Here is a 24,602-nt window from a genome sequence, read left to right on the forward strand (position 1 = left end):
GTGTTCAGCCAGTTGCATGTGTCCAGATAGAACCATAGGAAAATTTGATGAATGTATGTGTTGCCCTTTATTATTTATTATCCATGTTATATTTTTCTTACCTCAACTAATTAGCTTCTCATTCCTTTAAGTCCTCACAGCACAAGGTTGCCACTGACTTCTCTTCCCCTCACTTAACCTTGCATGATATTTGGTTTTTAACAACGCACATTATTCCAGAAGAATGTCTTGTTTAATAGTTGTCAGAAAGAAAGAGCTCAGGGGCACCTGGCTGGGTCAGTTCATAGAGCATGCTACTCTCAATCTTGGGAGTTATGAGTTTGAGCCCCACATTGGGTATAGAGATAACTGAAAAATAAAATCAGAAAGAAAAAGAGAGAGAGAGAGAAGAAAAGAAGAGAAAAGAGAGAGCTCCATAAGATAGGAAGGTGTGAATGATGATGTTAAGGATTCTGGGGCAAAAAGGATTGCAACCATTTTCTTTGATTAGGTCTCAGGAAGCACTTTGAATTTTACATGGTCATCCTATGATTCTATCCCAAACTATTCTTCCTGCCTTTTCCTAGATGATTTTATTGCAAAGCAGCAGCAAAGTATGACTTGTCTTTTCTACTAAAGCCTTAAAAGATAGTTTATTCCCAAATGTAAACATTTTAGTAAGCCTTTTGTTTAGTGACTCATTAATTTGATGAGGGAAAATGTCCTAATAAAGATAAAGAAACTGTAAACTGTTTCAAAAGCTGCAGAGGGAAAAATGTTAGGGCTCTGTAGGTCAACTACTTCCCCTTGTTCTTTGCATTTCATTTGTTGCTTGGTCATGGGAACAGATAAACTGGTCATTTAAGGTTATGTCCTCATCTTAATTCTCTTCTATAAATTTATACATACACACTAAATCCTGGATGTTTTACTACTGTAGTGTGTCTCTTTGTATGAACAGGGACTACGTATGGATTGAGTTATTTTATGAAAAATAGCAAATCCAATTTCCCTCTTTCACAAAATAGTACATTAAATGTGTCACTAAGTTAGCACCAAGGAAAAGCTTGGTTAATTTTTACTAGCAAACAGTTTGATCTTCCCAGAAATATCATAAACACTGAGGATGAAGAGTCAAAGATCCCTAAGTAGAATCAAAGATATGAGAGAATAGGAAATCACCCTAGTACTGACTGTGGTTACATAAGGCATAATCTGCATTATCCATTCCGTGTACAGTTACTCTGGAGGTATTATGACCTTATGTTCTACATACTTTTGGTAAGATTAAATGTTCCAGCATGGATGTAACTACTTCTAGGTTTTATATGAGTGTTAAATGAAGTATAAACTTACTCCATGCAAAATACTCTTTGTAACAAAAGCATATCAATCTTTATTAAATCCAGGAGTAAACATCATAGAGGATTTATTATTTTTTTTCATAGAGGATTTAAAACAGTTATCTAACCCACTTATAAACTGGAAGAGAAAAAAATAAAAATTTTTTAAAAATTAAAAAAAAAAACTGGAAGAGTACATAGCGTGAGAAGGAAAAAACATGGATTTAGTGTAGTTACTAAAAAAACCAGGAGGCAAGGTAAATTGACTCTGTGGCTGTAGGTGTAGTATAAAGAACTTGGAGTTTGTTTTACTTTTTTTTGTTTTGTTTTGTTTTGTTTTACTTATATAATCAGTTAATGCCTTTAAGTTTATATCCTGTTGTCTTGCCTGATACTTTTCAAAAGGAAACATAATGTTCCAAAGGTAACCTTTAACGCTGTTGCCCATTTTTTTGGTTATTATTGACTGGGTTTTTCTGGATGACCCTCCAACAAAATGTAATAAGGCACTAGTTATGCGTAGGCATGTGTGTGAAAGTCCGTGCCTTTGTATTTGGTGTCAGAGCGCTTCATCGCAGACATGACGAGCTAAGTTTCTTAACGATATAAGCATGTTTTAGTTAGATGTCTTTCTTTCTAATTACATAGGCTTATGAAATATTCTTTGTAAGGTGTGGTCTTGTGTGCCATACAGATCATATTCTGTAGTGACAAGGTGTAATTCCGGGACCTTTTAAGTTCTTGTGATTGTCAAATAAACCAGTCCTCAGAACAGCAGGGAACACCTGGCTGGAGAGCATGGACGTACTCATTCAGCCAGCGGGGTGGTCCCCACAGCTGGGCATCGGCAGAGGCTTGGGTATATAGGGCGAACCAGATGCGCTGGGCCTCGGCCCCCCAACCCATGGTCTGTTGGAGGAGGCCGACGCCCCCTAGCAGGCCTGCTGCAGGGTGACCAGGGCTGTGCCCAGGTCTACTGGGCTGGGACATGCGGCCGGGGTCCCCTCTCCCCCCACTGCTCACAGGGGTGCAGGTTAAGGAGGAGCAGGGGAGGGAAGACGGGAGTAGGTACCTCTGAGCTGAGCATTGACTCAGAAGTCTAGATCAAAAGCTGTTTCTTAACAATCAACTCTGAACCACACTGTTTATATAAATTAGGTGACTTTCTAACTTGGGGGGAAACTGTTTTTACTCCCCCACTTCCTATCTAATGGGAGCATACCCTGCGTTGTTCAGGCCTGTCCCTGAATGCTGGCTGCCGTCTAGTAGCTGCTCTACCTTCCTGAACTTCACATAAAGAGGAAATAATAAAACAGGCTTCATGAGTTGGTTGGATATGAGGTAGTATATGTAGCAGTAATGATTAATTCCTCCCCTCGCCTTGGCACACTGAAGTTGAATGCCTTGAAAAAGATAGTTTATTTGGAGAGATGTTTGGTGAAATAAGAAAGTAGGGTTAATTAAATTATCTCAGGATACTGAGAGTGGCTAATATTAGGCACCTTTTTTTTGTTGTTGTTCCTGGCACTGTTCTGAATGCTTTCTTTACATTTCCTCACAGGAATTCGGGGTTAGGTGCTATTATTTCACCCCCACATTAACAGTGAGGAAATTGAGGCTAGAGTAGATAAATAACTTGTATTAACCCTGCTTGTCTGGTTCCAGGGCTCATAACTATCAGAATGGAATTTTTGAAGAGGATCATGAGGATGGCATTGATAATAATGCCTAGGTTTTTACGCTTCATCCTCTGAGGAACACTTCTTGTTTACCTTGTTACATTAGTTCCTCATAAAAAACAGGAGATGGCTAGAAAATGGGATTAAAAAAACAAAACAAAACAGAGGTTTCCTAGAGGGGAGGTGACTTGCCCAGGGTTACTGAATCAATATGTGACCAAACTGGTGCAAGAACTTTTCCCACCTGACTTGTGTGTTAACAGAATGAAAGAATAGTATAGGAATCCTCTTAACAAGTGGATGCTATGAAGTTTTTAAAATTTCCAACAGACACAAGGAGATTAATTATGTTCCTCAAGACCACACGTCATGCCAGTGGCCAACTAAAGGAAGAGCAACCCCAGCCCCAGAGCCACACAGCTTCAGAGCACCCCAACTGCAGGAGTTGGAGAAGTCCTAATGCATCTACGTTGGAGCCAGTGTGCATCCTCAGGCCTTGTCCTGGGAGTGTGAAACCACCAGGGAGGAACATAAGTGGCACAGGGACTCTCCCCGTTGGCTCACACTGCCTCCTACCACAGTCACCGGGGTTCTTTGTAAAGGTGCCTGAGCAACCAAAGGGGAGACGTTGAGAATGTGCCCACGTCTGGGTGGACCTGGGCCGCCTCCTTCCAGTGCTAATCAGCTCTCTCTGCAAATTGAAGGCTCAGCACAATTTTAAAGAAAGCAAGAGAGACAAGAAACCAAATAAGGTTGGACCAAAAGCCTGTTGGAATTATGTGGTGTTTTGCCTTGTAGCTGGGGATCCAGTTACAGATGCCTGTGATTATGGCCTTTGCAAACAGTTGTCAGAGAAATTTACAAGATTTCTAAAGGCTGCAGAAGAGCAGATGTGGAATTAAATTGCAAGAACAGCTACTCATAATGGCTTACATGTGGGTATAAGATATTTAGGATTCAGACCCAAGTCCCTGTGTCCAAGAGGTGTGGGATGCAGAGACAAAAGCAGAGATTGGAGGTGTCAGCATTTTCTGGTGGTCTTTTCCTATTGTATCATTTATTGTTGACCCGCAGGCCCTTAAAGCAGTTAGCTTGTAGTGTCAAACGTAGTCTTCGTTTGTCCCATTTAGTAAGATGGCTCTGATTGGCTTCATTGCCAACAAGCATCAGCCATGCCGGCAGATAGATTGTGGAAAATGTGAGTCTCTATGACCAACTTTAACTGGCCGTGCAACAGATAATTTAACATTAGCAAAGTTCAGAGTATTTAGGTTTGCCTTGTTTCATTATCTTTTTCACAGTTCATATGGCAAAAGCTTTAATGACTGTAAGAAATGCTTTTATTATTGGTGATGAAGGACAAGATTGGAATGATTAGGAGGAGTGATAGTAATCTAACAGTTTTTCCTTTTGAAACAAAAGCTACTAGATTTCTCTCCACTTCCAATAAAGAAATAAGCTTACTGAGTTAAAAAATCCACGAGACCTATATTAGGCAGTGAAAATAATGAAAAAGAAAATTCCAAGTCTTGATATATATAAAAATAACATTCTAGTTCTTGTTATATTGAAATGCCCTTTTCCAGAGCTTTTCACATAATTGCCAGAAAACAGTTTATATTGTATTAATAAAGAGAGGAGGGCACTTGGGTGGCTCAGTGGTTGAGCGTCTGCCTTTGGCTCAGGGTGTGATCCCAGAGTCTTGGGATCAAGTCCCACATTGGGTTCCCAACGAGGAGCCTATTTCTCCCTCTGCCAGTGTATCTGCCTCTCTCTCTGAGTCTCTCATGAATAAATAAATAATTTTTTTAAAAGATTTTTAAATTTATTTTTGAGAGACCCAGAGAGAGAGGCAGAGACACTGCAGTCCCCACCACACTTCTGGGAAACCAAGCGGTAGAGTGCCGTGTGCCAGGGAGACAGCTTGGAAATCAAATGGAGTAAGAATGGTCAGTCTCTGTGTACTGCCTCCTCATCGTCAAATTGTCTCACAGCTGCCTGGAGAGGAAAGAAGATGATGACCTCATGGTAGACAGGAGGACAGAAGCTCCAAGAGGGCTCAGTAACTTGCCCCAGGAAAAGGAGAATAAAGTGGGCAGGCATTGGCTCCCATGGGATCATTACATCCCCCAACCACAAAATGGTGAAGCTGGTACGTAAACCCAACTAGATTTGAACTCCAGAGTTGGTCTCCAGTCCTTCAGAGAGGGACAAGCATTGGCCTGATTTTTGTCCCCCTTTAGCTCTGGTGTTGCACGGCCTTTTAGACCACTGGCAGGTCATGTGAGAGGGGTCTGTGTTACTTGTTGGCCATAGGACCTGGAGCAAGGTACCCCAACTCCCACTGTCCCCATCTGTCTCATATACTTGTGGTGAGCGTTCCATGGACATAAATGCTATCAAGTGCTTATTAGCACTGTGGCACCTAGCAAGGCCTCGGGCAATGCACAGTAATGAAGAGGAGGAAGACCAGTTTTGTTGCTAAGGTTCATAGTGCTCCTGAGGTTTTGATTGCAGAAGGTTCTCTTTGCCTGGACCCACGTGTGGCTGAGCTGTTTCCAGGCTGAACATCCACTCTGACCCTCCCGTGTTCCACACCCATAATAGCTTCCTGGGGGCTGGTTTCCATGGAGAACAGCTAGTGAACTTTTGTCGTCATGTGTTTCCTATTATTCCACATACCCCAGCTTGAACTTCCCAGATTCTTCCGCCACATCAAGCAGCAGAGACAGCCTGGTCTGTGGTACATGCTGACACCTGTGCCTTCCTAAGGCCAATGGCACTCATAGCCTCTGTCCAGAGCTAATCTTTTTTTTTTTTTTAATTTATTTGAGAGACAGTAAGTGAGAGAGAGAGAGAGCGCGCGCACGAGTGGGGTAAGGGGCAGAGGGAGAAGCAGACTGCCCACTGAGTGGGGAGCCCGATGCAGCCCTCAATACTGGGACTCTGGGATCATGACCTCAGCTGAAGGCAGACGCCCAACTCACTGAGCCACTGAGGAGCCCTTGGAGCTAATCTTTTAATTCATCCTTTAAAGACATATGGAGTATTTATATACCAGGCAGAGCCAAAGAGGGACTTCATGTACCTGTATGTCACTTAACTGGGAGTTGGCAAGTATCATCTCCTCTCATTTCCTAGAGATAGGTAGAAACAGGCCCACACAAGGACCCAAAAGCTGGGATCACACCGCATCCCTCATTTTCACTGTTAATGAAAAGTACTTTCCAGCAGATGTTCTTGTTCTTCTCCTGATGTTTCTTGGTAAGTTTTTCATCCTGTTGTCTTGTCTTACTCATGTACTTAGGGGAACCTCAAAGATTATAGGATGCTTCTGTTCTGACTTTATCAATTTTAATCTAAATTTTATAAGAATCCTAGACCATTTAGCTCCTTCCCTCCAAGATGGCTTAGAATACCATGTCCATGTACAAGATCTTTATAATCAGCTGTTTGCCAAGAGGTTTGAATCATCATTTAGGCCAGATGGTTTCCACATGAACTAAGACTAAAGATCTTTCATTTGGCATCCAGAAGAAAAACCATTTTTAGAACTATCAGTCCTTTAAAAAAACAAAACAAGCCATTGATATTAAACTTAGTCAATGAAACTTTGAATGGAATGGGAACAAAATAAATTCCCTTGTTTCTAATTCTAGGGCTCCTGTTTATGCAAAGTGGCCTGGGGAGAAAGCAGTAGCCAGGCTGAGTTGAGCTGGATGAAATAAACAAAAAGGTTGAAATCTTTATTTGCCTACTTACTTGTTCCCTGTTACTGCTAATCATATTCCTCAGCCATCACCATCTTCAAACATCTTGTTTCTGACTCTCATAGATGAGGAAACTCAGTGATTTGCATGTTTTTTTCCTTCACCTAGAGATCCCCGTTAAAGTCCTTGAGTAGATATACCAAGGTGGACTGTAAATGAAATATAGATGAATTTTTAATTAAATGAGATACCAAAGAGCAGTTTTTCAAGACTTCTACAAATCAGTCCAGATAGTCAAGTGTGAACTACTTACTTACAGTGGGCATTTGTGTAGATTCATCTTTATATTTGCTTGGTCCTGAAATCTGAGAAGATTCCGACCATGGCTCCAGTTGATTTCACTGGTTTGACTCTCTGTGCAGGGGAAACGGCCAGACTGTAACAAATACCAAATCACTGAACTCTGGGTACTTCATAGGCCATGTGAAGGCCTTTTTCCTTTGTTTGAGGGCAGTTTTCATCTCTTTTGCAGAGTCAAGTTCAAAAAGGTAGAGGAAAGAAACTACACTTTTGTATTGGGTCTGAGTTCACCTTCACGATTATACCAAATACACCTTCTCAGAAGGATCTGCTGGAAACAAAACTTGGTGTGAATCCACACTTTTCCTGCTACTGGATTATAGCTTCTAGGCAGCAGAGAGCTGAACTTGGAGGCTCTGAGCCCCCATTGCTCATGTGCATGGTTGATGATCATGTGGTAGTTTGCTGTATTACAGAACAGGTAGTCAGGAGCACATATGCTACTGGGAATCAAGAGTTTGAGATAGAGTCAAGTAGCATGGTGTCAGAAGCCTTGTACCTAAGTGATTCCTGGAAGATATTTCTCAGAGAAAATTGGCAGTAAGGTGAAGCCATTGGTCTCACCCTTTGATTTCTTGGTGGAGGAAAGTACCTGGAAAAGAGGAGAAAGAAGGCCCTGAAATGCATTCAACGTGATTGTGTTTGTCTGTGTGGCAGCCCAAGCCATTCCTAAAGAAGGGTAAATGTGACCATTTGAAATGGAATTGCCAAGCCTCCATGCCATAAACTTTCCTTCTTGCAAGAAAAGGAAATTATCAACTAAACCCTGATGGTAGATGCCTGATTCCTACATTCCTGAGATGCTGCCTGCCAGAGGGAGCCTGTGCTCTGCCTCATTTGGACTCTCTAATTGGCAGAAAATGGTTCTAACTTCTCCTTCTTCCTACCACTTAGGTCATAGTTTCTTTTTCTGCTCTCTTAGTGTTTTTGAGAAATCCATAATACTCCTTTCATTCTTCCAGGGATTGGCATCTTGTTTTTGTCCTGGAGACAGTGCGCTGGCATTTCTATCTTTACATTGATCCAAGAAAGTGATGTGTAAAGGACCATGCCAGAGAAGGAGGCATAGTTCATCTCTGTGATGTTGTCCAAGTTCTTGGGAAACCATTAGACCTCTATTATCTTGGTGTTCGCCATTTGAGGTCAAGCCAACATCCGCATGTGTCTTTCTTTCCCAGAGGGCATGACAAGAAAAGAGAAAGAGAAGAGTTCAAGGAATTAAAAACAGAGTCTTCACTCGGGTAACATTTGGGGTCAGGTAAACATCTCTTTCGAATTTCATTGAAAAATTCCAGGAGGCCAAGGGTAAAATTTCCAGAAGACTTGTTTCATGGAGTGTAGTTCAGTGGAAAGTTCACCTTAAAAAAAAAATGTAGAAAACCTGAGTATAATATTGCTTAGGGGCTCCTAGAAAAACACAAAAGGAAAAGGAAACCAAAAAACACAATTTCTTCTCATTTGGAAAGTGTAGAAAGCCTGGGAAAGATTTTCCCCAGTGACTAGGAAATACTTCTTTGTTGCACATGAGCTGCTTTCCATCCAGGAGCTGTAGAGTCCGTCTTTCTTTCTTTCTTTCTTTCTTTCTTTCTTTCTTTCTTTCTTTCTTTCTTTCTTTCTTTCTTCTTTCTTTCTTTCTTTCTTTCTTTCTTTTTTCTTTCTTTCTTTCTTTCTTTCTTTCTTTCTTTCTTTCTTTCTTTCTTCCTTTCTTTCTTCTTTCTTTCTTTCCTTCTTCTTTCCTTCTTTTCTTTTCTTTTCTTTCTTTTCTTTTCTTTTCTTTTCTTTCTTTCTTTTCTTTTCTTTTCTTTCTTTTCTTTCCTTTTCTTTCTAAGTTTTTATTTTAATTTCAGTTAGTTAACATACAGTGTTATATTAGTTTCATGTGTACAATACATGATTCAACGACCCTGTACTGCAGAGTTATTTCTTAAACTCATGAACCTGAGTTGTGAACGCAGAGACGACCATGATGCACACAGACTCTCCTGGGCAGGACAGGGCAGTGTGGCCATCTTCAGTAAGCTGATGACGTTTCAGCCTGGGCTTTACTTAGCCTATTACGGCCTAGTTCTTGGTGGTTCACTTTTCTGTTCTTCCATTTACCCGTTTCAGGTTCAAATGACATCTTTAACAAGATCTAAGCTCTTGTTTAACTTTTTTTAAAAAGTTGAGAGAAACAGCCCCCTTTGATTCTGAAGGAAATTAAACCACAAATCAAGCTACCAATGGAGATTGTAGAATTTCTGTCCTGGAGATCTTCAAAAATAGAACATAAAAATTAGGTCACTTAATAGGTCTGCTTGGAGTCTAACCAAGATGGCTTCCAACAGCGTTCCAAGTTTATAAAACAACTTGAGTTAATATTCCTATATCTGCAGAGCGTAAGGAAAGTCGGTACTTTGCTACATTCTCTTTTAGCTTCCTTAAAAATGTGTTAAGCTCCCTGTGCCTAGAAATGGCTGTGTCTCCCATTTGCACTGTATGCTAATGTTGCTTGTGGAAATTTAGGAATGAGTGGGAGGGAGGAAGTAAGAGGGATTGTTGGTTTAGAAACTGACATTCGATCTTTTCAGAGGATGGCACTGAGAGAGGATACTTGGCTTAAGCAGAGCTGACTTGACTGAGCATATTAACAAACTCCCCAAAGAACTGTACTCAGGGTGAGGACACTTCCTGTAAAGGACTATTGCATGACTATATGATTAGTTTGCTGGCTTTAGATGGCCTATAAAATGCAAAGAAGGTTGTTTGGTTCAATGTCATTGGAAGCCATTAACTGTAAAAAGTTAAGATCGTCTGAAGCAAGATTTTTTAACTCATCTGGATCCAGTATGAGTCTAGAATGACAAAAATTAAAAAGTCAAAGAAAGGATTCTTCGTGGAATGCCAAACCACAGTGAACATAGTTCTTGGTGACTTGTTGGATTCCAGTGTCCCCAGGGCTTTCCCCTCCTTCTGCAAATTGTATCCAGCCCTGGCCTACCACAGAGTGACAAACCAATTTCCCTCCTGCCTACTGACCTTAAAAAGACACACTTCACGGGCTTTGGAACACCTATAGGAAGGACTGGCTCTTTTAGGAATGGAGAAATTGAAAGCTTTTAAGGGTGCTCAACGGATAGGAAGGCAAAATGCAAAATTGGGAGCCTTGCTTTGTTTTCCTACAGGCAATTTATGAAAAAAAATTTTTTTTCTTCCATTCTTTTTTTTTTTTTTTAACCAAAGATTTATCTTAGGAATTTAAATTAGGAGATTAATGCCCTCTGTGACTCTGTTTCTTGAAATTGTGCAGTCGGTGCAATAGGATTTAAGACTTTCCCAAGGACCTTGAAACTAAAATATATGATCTTCCCTTTGTTTTTCTTCTTTTTGTCTTTTTTTGTTTGTTTTGTTTTCCCAGGCAGGCAAAAATAAAGGAGAGAGCTCCAAGCTGTAACATTTGGTTTTAGTACTGTTTTCTTTCCTCGTTCCTTTTAAGAAAGGACACATTCATTAAAGTAAGACCCCGTGTTTTGAGTAGTTTCTCTCTTTTAACTTTCCTTTTATTTGAAGTTAGTTCTGCCATGTGGTGGTTTTCAAGATGTTTGTTTATTTACAGTGAGATCCTTTCTTTCAAATAAAATCTTATTTTTAACCCCACTATATGGAACAGCTAAACCGTAGCCTCCTGGGGAGGTGCCCGCCCGTGGTTTTGGGGCCCAGCTGGGCCCCAGGACCAGGGCGGCCCAGGACCCTGGTTTGTAATGCTCTGCCTTGAACACCATCTCCAGGCCGCCAGCAAATGCTCCCCCTTCACTTCACGTTTCTGGAGCGCTCCGGGGAGCTGGCGGTGGGGCCTGGAGCGCCCCCCACCCACCCCGTGCTGCCCCCCGCAGTCCGAGCTCGCGCCGGGCGGGTTGTGGTGCCCGAGCCAGGGCACGGTGAGGGCGGAAGGCCCGGCTGGAGGAAGCCGCGTCCTGTGCCAGGCCGGGTGGTCTTGAGCCGATGCAGATGAGAGCTTGGGAGCCAGAGCTGAGGCATCAGCACAGCCGTCTCAGGACACTGTTTTCCAGGGATCTCAGCGAGGCGTCTGGAATCCTCCAACGCAGAAGAGTCTTATGGAGAAGGGAGTTAAACAAGTCACGGGGCCCTGTTTACCATCGATTGCAGTCGACTTTGTTGGCAAGTGGTTAGCTCTTCATAAATAAGCCAGATTTTCCTCACTAGAGAAAGTTATGTCCTGTCACTTGTGGTGTCTGTGTACGTGTGTGTGTGAGTTTGGGAATGCATCTGAGGCATAGTTCAGAATCTGCAGCCAGTGAACACGTTTCCTCAGAGAAGGAGCTGGCGAGGCCAAGGTCAGGGTTCCTTGCTCTGTGGGCCAGTCCGCTGGGTGGGACTGTGTGGCCAGATTGTACTTTTCACCCCGACCGGCTGCCTCTCACATGGATGCCACAGGTCCCAGGGAGGGTCAGAGTGTAGATGGGTGTCCAGACTCGACTCTTCCTCCTGCGATCTCGTAGGGCCTTTGTCCTGCTGGTGGAGGGCTTGGAGGGCTTGGCGTTCATCTTCATGGACGGAGGGCACCCTGCTTGCGTATTTAACAGCTAAAAGGAGAATCTGAAATAGTCCCTCTGAGCCAGGGTCTCAGTGCCTGCCGGGTGCATCTCTCCTGTCTGAAGACAAAACTTTCTACACTAAGTTAGAATAGAGATCGATGAAATAGTGCTCCATAGTTTTCAGCATGAACATATCGTCCTCCTTTTCCAGAATTGGGAGGAGGGAACTTAGAAGAGAGATTGCTTCTCATTCCCTAAGGTCATTGTTCATTCTCTCTTGTTCTCATTTCTTCATTTAAACACCATTTTGTAATTAAAGTTTGAAACACTTGATTTGCATCTGTAAAAGAATAGGCAGGAATCTTATGGAAGTTGTTTGGAAAAAAAAATATTCCCATGTACACAATTCCCCTAGAGAATGAATGGCTCTATAGGTTCAATAGGTTTTTACTATTAATTAAACATGGAGCATTTTCTCTTGTTTCGTAGTATAAACACAGCCATGTGTGAAGCCTTAGTAAGATTTCATCTTTGCCCAGGGAAGCAATTAAATTTAGTTCTAATTTGTTTCCTTTGGAAAAAAATGGGAAAGACAAGTAGGCTGACGTAAAGTATCTCATACACTTTTTTGCTGAGAAAAGTATTCCTTTTTATTATACAGAATTCAAATGCTGCAGAACCATGAAACCTTTGCACCTCTTCATCACTGTTAAATAAATAATCCGCCAACCCCCACAGTGATCACCATTAAGATACTCTTGAGCCAGTTGTCAGAAAGGGGTCTAAAAATTATAATTGTAAAACTTCTGTTGATTTTTATCCCCAGAATTAATTTTTGCTGGGTCAGTGGCTTTCAAAATGTTTGTTTTTAACAACGAGCACTTTCTTCAAACAAAATTTTCAGTGGCATTCTAATATAGGAAAAAAAGAAAAAGATAAAAGCAGAGACACTTTCGTGGTAGCCGGGTAAGAAACCTGCTCACTCCCTCCTCCGCCCTGGCCAGGGAAACCACAGGGTCCCTCTACCCAGAGACCCAGCAGCACTTACAACAGGCCCTTAGCCCAGTTGCTTCTGTGGTTGATTGATGTTGGACTTCTCCCTCCTTGACTAACCCTTCTAAGTGGGGCACTCATAGTGACGTTTGTTTTCCCCTCGTTGACTTTGGGTGCTTATTTTTAGTTAAGCTATAGTTAGTCACCAACTTAAAAGCAAACCACCTAAGCCACCCAGTGATTTTTTTTCTTTCTTTCTTGAAATTGGACCTTTACATTTAACTCATCCTTTGAGTTTAGCTCAAATGCCACATTTGTTGCTACTTTTTTAGTCTGTGGCAGCAAGTTTTTCTCCCTGTGGATTTAGCTTTAAAATCTGTAACTACGATGCTCCTACCACAGTAGACATTCATGTCCATGGACCTCACGGGAATGAGATTTTGCCTTTTATACCCCATTTCTGGTTACTGTGTTCCTGCCTGTTTTCTTTCCCCTGCTAGGTAATGAAAGGGAAGATAGCATTATTTCATGCTGTAGGTAATGCTGGAGAATCTCTTAAGTCTTTGATGGGACTGGAGTAAGTCAAAGTCCTACAAAAAGAAAACACAGCCTTGTGTAAACATACAATTCTGGCCCCCATGCTATGCCCAAATGTTATGAAATAAGATGGCACTTGAGAGGCGTCCACAACTTCACTAAGTATTTATTGAGCACCTGCTGTGTAATATGGCTGAGCCTCAGAGAGCTAGAGAGGTCAGGTATTTCACATGCGCTCATTCTGTTAGTACGTACATCCCTGTAAGGTGGATACCATCTTTTATTTACTTATTTTACTGTGTGGTAGCCAGCTCTTACCTTACTCCTTGACTGCTTTTCTGGGAGTCATCTCACCCTTACCTATGGCTTCAAACACCTCCCATATGGTGCTAATTTCCCAAACTATATGACCCTCACTAACGTTTCCTCAGTTGCCCACCATGCCTACTGGAATCCTCGCTATGTGGTTGCCCAACCAGATTCTTCAAGCTTAAAAGCCTCCATGTACAAAATTCCCCCCATGCCCTCACCTGATCTCCCTTTTTCCTTTGGTTTCTGGTTTTGGTCAAGACATTATTGGGACTCCTGGGTGGCTCAGTGATTGATTGAGCCTCTGCCTTTGGCTCAGGGCGTGATCCTGGGGTCCTGAGATTGAGTCCTGCATCAGGCTCCCTGCATGGAGCCTGCTTCTTTCTCCCTCTTCCTATGTCTCTGCCTCTCTCTCTCTCTCTCTCTCTCTCTTGCTCTCTCCTCTCTCTCCCTCTCTCTCTCTCATGAATAAGTAAAAAAAAAATTCTTAAAAAAAAAGACATTATCATCTGCCCATCCATGTATTCACCAACTAATATTCATTAATAACTCATTGTGTCTGAAGCACCACTTCAGGTATTAGGGATCTATACAGCACAGACTAAAACACATTAAAGATTTTGCCTTAATGGAGCTTATATTCTAGTGGACAAACAACTTACTTTTTTTTTTTTTTTATTGTTTTATTTGAGCGGAGGTGGGCAGAGAGAGATAGTCTTAGGCAGACTCTGCACTGAGCACAGAGCCTGACACAGGGCTGGATCTCACAACCCTGAGATCATGACCTGAGCTGAAACCAAGAGTTGGACACTTAACTGACTGAGCTACCCAGGTGCCCTACGTTATGATTTTTTTTTTCCAATTGACAGATTTTTTTTTTTTTTTTTTTTTACAAATTCTTGAAAGTTTTCCCTGGCACGCTGTGAAAGCATAGTCATACTGTCCTCATTCAATTTGTGTTGAAGTGATTTTGTTCCTCCAAAATGTATTCAGAAGACATCCTCACTCCTCCTGAAATGACATAGGCCTTCTGAGCTCTCCAAGAGGTAACTGAAGCTCCTCTTTTCTGGTTCTGCTTCACCAAAATCCTGTTACTTGCTCACTAATGTCAAGGTTTTAGAAAAGCTCAAAGACTGGTGATGTAGACCAAAGCTGAAGATGTGAGTCCACCTGGAAGGGACAGCAGTGACTGGTGTGTGTTGCAATGTATGTGATGGCCACTAGAGCCTTCGTGCAATGGAAGTCCCAGGAGGCACCGGGGCTGAGAACTGCCCAGTGCTACAGGAGAGTATTGTCTTCCCATGGGAGCAGCAAATAATGCCTTGTTGGTTTTGGTCTTCCTGGTGCCTGGCAGGGAATAGGTGCCCAACAGACCATTTTTAACTAGGGGAGGATAAAATAATGGACAGATAGATACTTTTAGCATACACAAAGTAATGAAAAGGGTAAATATTTTAGATAGGGGAGCCAGGCCTCCAAAAGCCAACTGTCTTTCACCACTAGAATCAACCTTGCTTGGATGCAGAGACTCGGAATTCTTTCCTTCATTTTTAGGACATTGCAAATCCATTTCCAGAATGGTGAGTTAGACTGTCTTGATGTTGCAGCAGCCATGCCCCCTCAGTGGGCTTTACCTGTGTGAAGGTGACACCATACAAGGGTTTTCGGGTCTTCCCACAGGTCAGATGGGCTCATTCCTGGACTTTAAGGGATGCTAATGGGCAGCCTGGGAGCAGCATCTCCACTTGCTCTATGCTCTCACCTGAGTGTATCCATATTACACTCTTTGGAAAGGTTTTTAATATGTAGCCTTCATTTATTTCTAGTTTAATGTTAGCATTTGTTTTTCAGAAACATTGGTCTTTACTAAGATTATGCCCAGATTTGGAATGCAGACTGCTGAGAAATGTCAAACAGAGAAAGGGCTTGTCAGCACTTACAGTCCAAGCTACTTGCATGGCTGTCCGTTAGCCTCTGCACACTCTCTGAGCATGCTGCACTCACCTGTCTGCCCATAACGACCTGTGTCTGTTCATCTTAATTGACTTATTCTTGAACAGATGCTTGGGGTATTTGGTGAGGTTTGCTGAATACTAGTGTTCAACAGTATTCACAACTGTGTCTGTCTTGCAAAATGATCACATAGCTGTATTCAAGGTTAAAAAAAAAAAGAGGCCAAGAATATTAAGAGTCATCCAGAGGAGCATTTTGCAGAATTTCCAAAAGAGCTCTTTAATTATATACACTTGGCCCTGTCACCGTCTTCCACCACTTGTGTTCCAAGGGTATCGGGAGGTTGGTCCAGACCCTGGTATTTTGAAACACACCCACTTAAGGACTCCTGCGGCATAGACTGGGTAACCACTACTCCCATGCTCCTCCCATGCCTGCCGACTCATCCTTTGCCTTTTTTACTTTCTCCTTGTGGAATTCCAGCTGTCATTCTTTGCGTGATGATTTTCTCCATCCTATCAACCCCATATTTCTCTCTTCTCCCTATCCTTCCTTTTCTGACTATGTAGGAACTCATCCATTTATTTATTAAATAAACATTTCTGAAATGTTTACCCTGTGCCATGGACTGTGCTATGTGTGGGAGATATGTAAAGGCATAAGCTAGAATTATTAGTCTCAAGGAGCTTCTGATCCAGTGGGTTTGTAACTAACTGTTGGGGAAAGGCTAACCATTATGTGAATGAACGTGGCACACAAACCTGGTATGTCACAAGGCACTATAATTGAATCTGACGTGTTGCTGGCACCTTGGCAGGTTATTCTGCTGGTCTCAGATATTTGAAAACTTACCCTTTCACAGCTTCATGTTGATAGGATTTTTGAATCAAGTAGTTTCTCCTTCCTTAAGAGCTAAAGGAAGTTTTTGTGGTTAACAACATTTGGCTTATAGACTGCGAGGTCTCTAGAAACTTGAACCTGAGTCATTCACTGTGGCTGAGTGGCAGGGCGGGCAGTGCAGAGGCTCAGGTTCCTAGCAGTTCACATGAGCTAACACAGCCCAGCCTTTGGCAACCTGCCACTCCCTCTTCTTGTAGACAGGTTTGTGAAATTTGACACTCTCATGTCTTTCCTTAGAAATCTTGAAGGTTCAGCAGTTTTTAGCGGCTGACCATTTCTGTTCAACTCCTGTTGTCAGACCCAAGTGTGTGGCTCTCTTGGACCTGTTGTCAGAATAGAGCCTATGTATTTCATTGACTTAAAAAAAAAAAATCGGACACAGAGAGGAAAGGGAACTGGTGAAATGGCAGCATGAGACACAGAGAGGAAAGGGAACTGGTGAAATGGCAGCATGAGGATACCCGTGTGTGCGCTCTGCTAGGTCTTCTTGTGGTCACCCCGGCCCCTGGGAGGACCCTGAAGCGTCTTCTCGGAGGTTACAGGCAGGATACATTGTCTTCACCGAGTCACATGTTGATTAACAGAACTTAAAACAAAAACAAGCAAATCTCTTGAACAACAGTTTATGCCTTGGATGCAGAAATGGGACACTGTTCTTTGTGTCTGTTATGCTGCCACAAACTGCCCTTAAAATATGAAGCCTATACAAGCATATGGTATATCAGTAGAGCTTAGTGAAGTAGGATTTGGACAATTACTCCTGTAGTTGACCCAAGTAAACAAAACCCAGAAAGTTATCTACTAAAAACACAGAATACTTCTTAGGTGGAGGTAGAGTGGTTTATAAGAGAATTAGGGCTCTTCCTATTTTGCTTTCAGCTCATTTCCTTCGGTTTTATTTTCATGCTTCAAGTCTTTGCGGCCCATCCTTGCCCTCCTTCTTGATGAATAAGTGTGATGGTCGAAAAGCACATGTCTTGGCTGTTGCAAAGATGTAGCCTTTACTAATTGTGTGATTCAGCTTAGGTGGTTCATATTCCTAGTCTGTAAATGACATCTGCCCCACACCACCATTCCAACTGCCTTCTATGCATTGTGTGGGTCAGATGAGAAAATGAGGTGTGAAGTGTCATTTAACTTCTACAGTGCCCTGCCATGGAACTGGAACTCGCATTCTCACCACGGATGGGTGTTGCAGGGCTCGTGGAATGAATTTTCTCTGTTATAGGACAATAATTGAGAGTTTACCCTCTTTGGCTTCTGTGACCACGAGCTGCTGTGTCTTACACCCCCACCTCCACCCCAGAGGCACACTGGACCTCTGCGTGGCCACTGTTTAGTGTGATATTCTTTTTTCAGTTGAGCTGAAATTTAGCCTTACAACTTCCAAAATAAGTTACACTTCTTGGTTCTAGTTTTACAGAGTTAACATGAAACAATTCAAGTCGGCACATTTCAAGTCATAGAAATTTATAACTGAGAAAGGGGTCTTACAACTCAGCTTCCTGTTTTTGGCAATTCAATTCAATAAATAAGAGCTGGTGCCTATCACGTGGGTGCTGTGCTCAGGCACCCAAGACTCAAGGCAGCTATTGTTTCTCCTCCGATCTCCCATCTCCGGAAGTGGAACCGAGGGCATGCGACCGGAATGGAGATGAATGGGAAGTTTGAACTTTTTAACTCCTTAATGTGCAAAGATCACAGTGGTTTTAATTTCATTTAGGGTACTTGCTGAATAAATGCCTGCGTTTATTAGGTTATAACTCACTTAAATGGCCAAGGAGACTACTGATCTGTAGAAATGAAGATGAGAGAATAATAAATAATAAAGCCATCTATTTCTGATTTTTATAAGCTCCCCTATGTTTGTTAACCAGTAAGTGAAAAACATAATTGCACAGAGAGGAAAGGGAACTGGTGAAATGGCAGCATGAGGATACCCGTGTGTGCGCTCTGCTAGGTCTTCTTGTGGTCACCCCGGCCCCTGGGAGGACCCTGAAGCGTCTTCTCGGAGGTTACAGGCAGGATACATTGTCTTCACCGAGTCACATGTTGATTAACAGAACTTAAAACAAAAACAAGCAAATCAAAAAACCCAGCACTAGGGGTAGAGTTGGATGCCCTGGGTTCTCTTCTTGCCCATGTTGCTAACTGGCAGTGTGATTTGGGGGGAAGTCCGTCTCTACTCTTCAGAATTTCATTTTCCCTCAAATTCAAAATAGGGCTAAATCTGTTTGCCCTGCCTCTATAATATAGTTAATTTCGGGTTAAATGTGATCATGTATATGGACTTGAATCTTCACTTCTTAAAAGCCATGGAACGTTGAGAGACTTCTCTGTGCCTGCTTCTTCATCTCTAAAGTGGGATAATATTAGTACCTACTTGAGCATTTTTGTGAGAAGAGAGTTAATTCCCATCAAGTACATAGAACAGTACCTGACAGTTAATGCCTAATAACGGTGATTTTTTCTTGTGAACTTCTGAGGGCATCTATGACTTAGTTTATTTTTAGTTTACTGAATTTTTTAAATGACATTTTTAATAAATAAAAGTAACTGTAATACCTATTGACATGTTTTATCTTTCTGATCATTTTGGTGGTTTCACAAGGTAGGACTTTGTTGTCAGAAAAGGTTAATCATGATACTGAGAATTTACTCCCAAATGCCTTTTTTTTATTCAGAGCTTCAGACCAAATCTGTTTATTCTAGGAAGTGCCTTTTACTGGCAGCATGAGTTTGGAAAGCTTTAGGTGGGAATCAGGATATGACCCTGCCTTCTCTATTACTGTTAGAGGTTGGAAATCTTTCTTAACTGTCCAGAACTTTGCATGGTATGTGACAAAAGATTTTTCAAATGTTATCTTTGATTTTGAACTATGTTAATTCAGTGTTTTTGTGACCCATTCAGCTTTGAGAGGTAATGAAATGTTGATCAAGAGCTCCACCACAACAGACCCATTTATAATAATCCTACTGGTTTACTTCACAAAGGCAGTTTTCAGATAAAAATACTGATCATGACTTCCTGTGACTTTCCCTACAGGGGTAAAATTAAATTGTGGGAAATGCTTGGAATTTAACTAGTAATTAACTTATAAAGAACCTTTTAAAAAAAATCATAACTCCCTTAAGCTATTATAACAAAGATCCTTATGAATTCAGAATTCTTTTGTGTATTTATTTTTTATAAAGTGAAACCCAATGACTGTTGTTCAGTATCTTCAAGTTTGTTATTGAACTAAAATGATGTCTTTAGATAGAGGAGCCTTTGAGCCTCAGGTCCAGTTTAGATGAACCCTGATGCTGCTTTTGTTGAACTACTTATTTGGATATAAATATGGATATCTGTGGCCTGATATTACAGACTTTTATTATCAAGATTTGATGATGGGGTATTTGAGAGTTTGTGATTAGAAAATGAGCACATAGGGCAGCCCCCGTGGCGCAGCGGTTTAGCGCCGCCTGCAGCCCAGGGTGTGATCCTGGAGACCCCGGATCGAGTCCCACGTCAGGCTCTCTGTATGGTGCCTACTTCTCCCTCTGCCTGTGTCTCTGCCTCTCTCTCTCTGTCTCTATGAATAAATAAATAAACTCTTAAAAAAATGTTTAAAAAAAAAAAAAGAAAATGAGCACATAGACTTTTCCTGCTTTTCTGCTTATCAATAGAATTGAGGCTGTCAGATATTTTGTTTCATCTCTCTTACCTGGAGTTAAAAATGCCACTTCACTCTTAGTTGTATATTTAATATTTCTTGAACTCTAAACTCCTTATTCCTACATTTTTACTTCTATGCCATGTTATATTACAGTTCTAAATAGCATGATTAGGCTGATCATTTTGAAATGAAGAAATTACTTTTAAACATACAAAAAGCACAAATTAATTTTATCTGCTAGTTGATTTGTTTTCCAGAAGTTTTGTGTTAAGGAACATCAGGTTTCTCTCTGGAGAGGTAATGAGTAGATCAGCACATCTAGAGTAGAAGGTGTTTTCAAGGGGCCATGTGGCAGGATGACATGATTGAGATTTGGAAACCCTGGGGCTCTGTGATGCTAGGGAAGTTTCTCTGCTTCTTTCAGCATTAGTTTCTTCAACTGTCAATGGACATGCTATCTATCTGGAAAGATTATAATCTGATGCCACATTATGCTAATATATAATGTGTTTCCACCAAATAGTAACTGTTATATTTTGTGTTAGAAATTTGTTCCATTTATATTTAATATTTCAAAGCAATCATGAATGGTCATTTTGGGATTCTTATTTTGTGAACATATTAATAGGCTTATAATTTTCTAAGATTACCAGAAGGCTTTGGGAACACCAAAAGAAATACTTGATTTCTGAATAAACTAATCATTTAATAAGTTCTTATCTCTTGATTCCTATGTTAACTGTGTTAGAGTTGTAATGACCATTTTTCCCTTCTTCCAATCTTGGATATCCTTGTGAGTTTAGCTTTAAAAAAAGTTAACAGAGTAACCAAAAAGGATATAGAGTAAGGCCAGGGTAGTTTCCTCATTCACAATTATATATTTCATTCTTAATTTGTTTCAGGATTATTTGAGCCTTTTAAGACTATTTATAAAGTGCCCTCAAGGACATGTGTTGTGTTTTCAAGTTGGTCTCTTTGTAAGGGGAAAGGAAAGGATGTAATAAGGTGCACGTTGATGGGCTGCACTTCCCCCACTGCTCTCCTCTTTTTTCTGGTTTATCACTGCTTTGAATCCTGTGTTAGTAGATCAGTGTTCCCAAGAATAGGTGGCTATGTTCTAGTGCAAGTTGAACTAACTACATGCTGCCTGGGGGCCAATATTTGAAACATTTTATGTCTATTAATGAGACATAAAAATTATATGCTAAGTCTTCTTCACATTAAAAAAAAATCTAAGTTTTTTTTCAATTGGTTTCTCCAGGTGGCATTTTTCTGAGATTGTTCATTGAGACTTCCCAGCATTCCTGCAGATGAAATAGGTAAGTATTGAAATCAGATACCCTTACTATAATAATTCTATGGATACACTTCCCAGGTAGGTAGCAAATTACTTCTTTTTTTTTTTTTTTTTTTTTTTTTGCAAATTACTTCTTGAAAGAGGTGCAGTGTTTCAAACTTTTGGACCTTGAATGGTAATACTAGTTTTTGTTATTGTTTTGGGGGTTTTTTGGTTAGAAATACCTCTTGGATGAGCACACACAAATGTTGTCAAAGACCCTGTAAAGGTTCTGTCACCATTTGTAAACAAATTTTATAGCTCTTTTTAATGTGCATAGCTGACTCTATGTTGTCTTTCCTTTTGAGTCTCTGTGGACTGTTTCACCATTTGTTACCATTTTTCTGTGAAAGGGGAAGTAGAAGTAGAGATGACCAATTCAAATTACCCAGTTTTATTACTTGATGACAGCTCAGGTAGAGGAATTGCCTAAATAAAAGTTGCAAACAGTTGACTAATAGGTGATGTATGATGGAGTCTATAGATTCTGATTTATAAAGGTCACTTTTGGAAAATGTTAGTAATAATAATAGGGGTTGAGTAATCTCCTACGGTGTGCAATCAGGAGATCAATTAAATAATTGTTTTGAAAGACTTTGATCCATTTCTGACTCTAAAAAAGCAGACAGTATTCAACTCAATTCTCTAGAAGCCTTGTAAGGAGCTGGAGGGTGTGACTCAGGCTAAGGGGGCCGGTATGTGGGTTGATTTGGGACCCACTGGCACTCTCTCCTGGAGGCTCTGCCTTATGCAGTGAGTTCACAGAATGTTTTCACAGACACCATCTCATTTGTGGAAGGGTGATCTTTTTAGATCTTTAGATTCTGGGGAAGGAAAAATTGTCCTTATATCATGAATTAAACTATTGATTTCTAATATGTTATTAAAGTGTTCTAATAGCTACTACTGCTTGGGTTAGATTAAGCAACTTGGGTTCTTTTCTTTTTCTTTTCTTCTTCTTTTTTTTAATGGGAACTGTAAACACTTGTGAGTTATAAAATTATTTGAGCAAAGGTCCTTCTCATGGGAAAGCCAGGGCTGACCCAGGTTGGGTGGTGTCTTGTGAAGGTTAATCATTGGCACCTTATCAAACTGACAGTCCTTAAATAACTGTTTCGTATTTATTTACTGGGAGTAGGTGAAGCTGATTTTCTATTACTAAAGACTATTAATAAAAAACATATATCTTTTCCTGTATGTTGAAAATAAGGGATTTATTACATGTGATTTTTCTGAAGCAGGTGTTCATAAGCCTGTTTAAAATTTGATTAATAGTAACACTCTGCCGTGCATCGCTCAGGTCCAGACTTTCAGATGCCTGTCAGCCAGGGGACGTTGAGGTTGGTAGTGAGGCCTGTTTTCACTCATACAGTTCTATGAGGAGAAATATTCTCAACAGAGCCAGATCTATGCTGGTGAGGAGTGTGTTTATTTCTAATCTCAGGCACTGTCTATTTGAGCGGAAACAGGTCCAATTGCCATTTCGTCCATTATGTAAGGAGTCGCATGTGAACCCGAGTTAACTGGCTCCATATTTCCCATGTATTCCAGTGATGATTTAGTCCCCCTTTGTGGGTTGTCACCCTGGATCACTGCCAGGCTGGCCTGTTTAATCCAGCTCTAGGGAATAGCCAATTCCATTCTGCCAGTGTCTTCAGGAGCTAAGTCATGTTCATCCTTGAAATCCCCCTCTCTGACGATTTAGCCAGATAAAATTCACTTGGTCTTTTTTTTTTTTTAATTATGAATTCATCCCATAGAAATGCAATAAAACTTGACTTAGTCAGACACAAGAGTGGCTTTTCTGAAATAACAGTATGTGAATTATGAAGAAATCTGACAACTCACAGCATATCAACTTGTTGAATAGGTTTCTCTTGAACAAAGAGTCATTGCAGTCTAAGGAGAGCCTTATCATCAGGTGGTCCTAGGCTGAGAGTCCATCTCTGCTGGACACTACCTGGGTTGGGATCCCAGGTATGGTGCCAGTTGGCTGTGTGACCTAAGGCATGTTCCTTTGCCTGATGGAACTCCTCTCTCCTTATGTGTGGATACCCCTTCCTCCCAGAGTGCTTTGGAGGATTCAGTGAGGCAAAGATAGCAGTGACAAGTACCTCCTGTGTGTCCTCCTGACATCAGGGCCCTTGGAAGGAGCCCTGGGTTAGGATGGAGGAAGTGCTGTACCAGGTGCCTCCTATGCCTCACTGATAGAGTAGCAAGCTGTAGTACCCGCTCTGTTCAGCCCTGCCTGCTCTGGAGAAATCTTTGAAAAGTGTGAGTTTAGGGTATGTGGTTGGTATTAGGGTATTAGGTATTAGGGGGCTTCTATTGGGCAGGTTTAAAAAAAAATCTAGTCAGACTTTCTGGGCTTGAGTCCCAGCTCTACACCTTATAATTAGGTGTATGACCTTGAACAAGTTATTAACACCCTCCCTGGCTCTCACCTGTCTCACAGGATTGCTGTGAGATTAAATGATGTATTGTGTGTAGAGTGCGGCATATGGAACTAGCACCTAGTGAATCTCAATAAATATGCTCATAAATTCAGCAGGACACAAGAAGGGACGCAGAGGATTTGACTTGAAAAAATATCCATGGTTTTAAAATATCTTGAGTTTGTACTTTGGATTATTGAGCTTTTTATATGATGTTACATTATTTAGATCAGGAAGGATCATCTTTTTCCAGAATGAATGGAGAATGACCTTATTCTGCAATGTGGGACTACCTCATCAGAAGGGTGAGGCATTGGGAGTTGGTCTTCTTTGGTTTTCTATTCATGAATAAATGAATCTTTCCCCATCTGGGGGAATTCTTGCTAGAATTGACCAAATGAGTGAAATGAGAACTCTAGCCTTGCACTGCCCATTGTGGTAGCCACCCTCCCCAGATGGCTGTTGAGCATTTGGATCGTGGCTAGTGTGACTGAGGCACTGAATTTTTAATTTTATTTAATTTTGATTCATTGAAAATTTAGAACTGAATGTCACTTCAGTTATTGGAAAACTTGTAAGCATATTTGAGGCAACTTGGGCAGGCAGATCTATTTTTTCAACTGTACACTTTATATGGTTTAATCAGGTCAAGTATTTCTGATGAAAACTTAGTAGCTGAATTGAGATGTACATTGCAAAGTATACAGCAGATTTTGAAGTTTTAGTGTTAGGAAAAAAGGATGTAAAATACTTTTAATACTTTTTATATATATTGATCATATGTTAAAATTATAATATTTGGGATATATAGAGAAAATTAATTTCCTCCTTTTAAATATTTCTACTAAAAGTTTTATTTTATTTTTATTTTATT

General features: G+C 40.9%; 1 protein-coding gene across 1 annotated transcript in view; it reads left to right on the plus strand.

The window, feature by feature from the left end:
• LHFPL2 (LHFPL tetraspan subfamily member 2) overlaps positions 1 to 24,602 on the plus strand; it is a 153,751-nt gene that overhangs the window by 53,594 nt on the left and 75,555 nt on the right. The window contains exon 3 of the mRNA XM_025438374.3: positions 21,219 to 21,276. The gene's annotated coding sequence lies outside the window, so the exon portion shown is untranslated. The remainder of the gene's footprint in view (positions 1 to 21,218; positions 21,277 to 24,602) is intronic.

Source organism: Canis lupus, chromosome 3 (assembly GCF_003254725.2).
Source record: "Canis lupus dingo isolate Sandy chromosome 3, ASM325472v2, whole genome shotgun sequence".
NCBI lineage: Eukaryota > Metazoa > Chordata > Mammalia > Carnivora > Canidae > Canis > Canis lupus.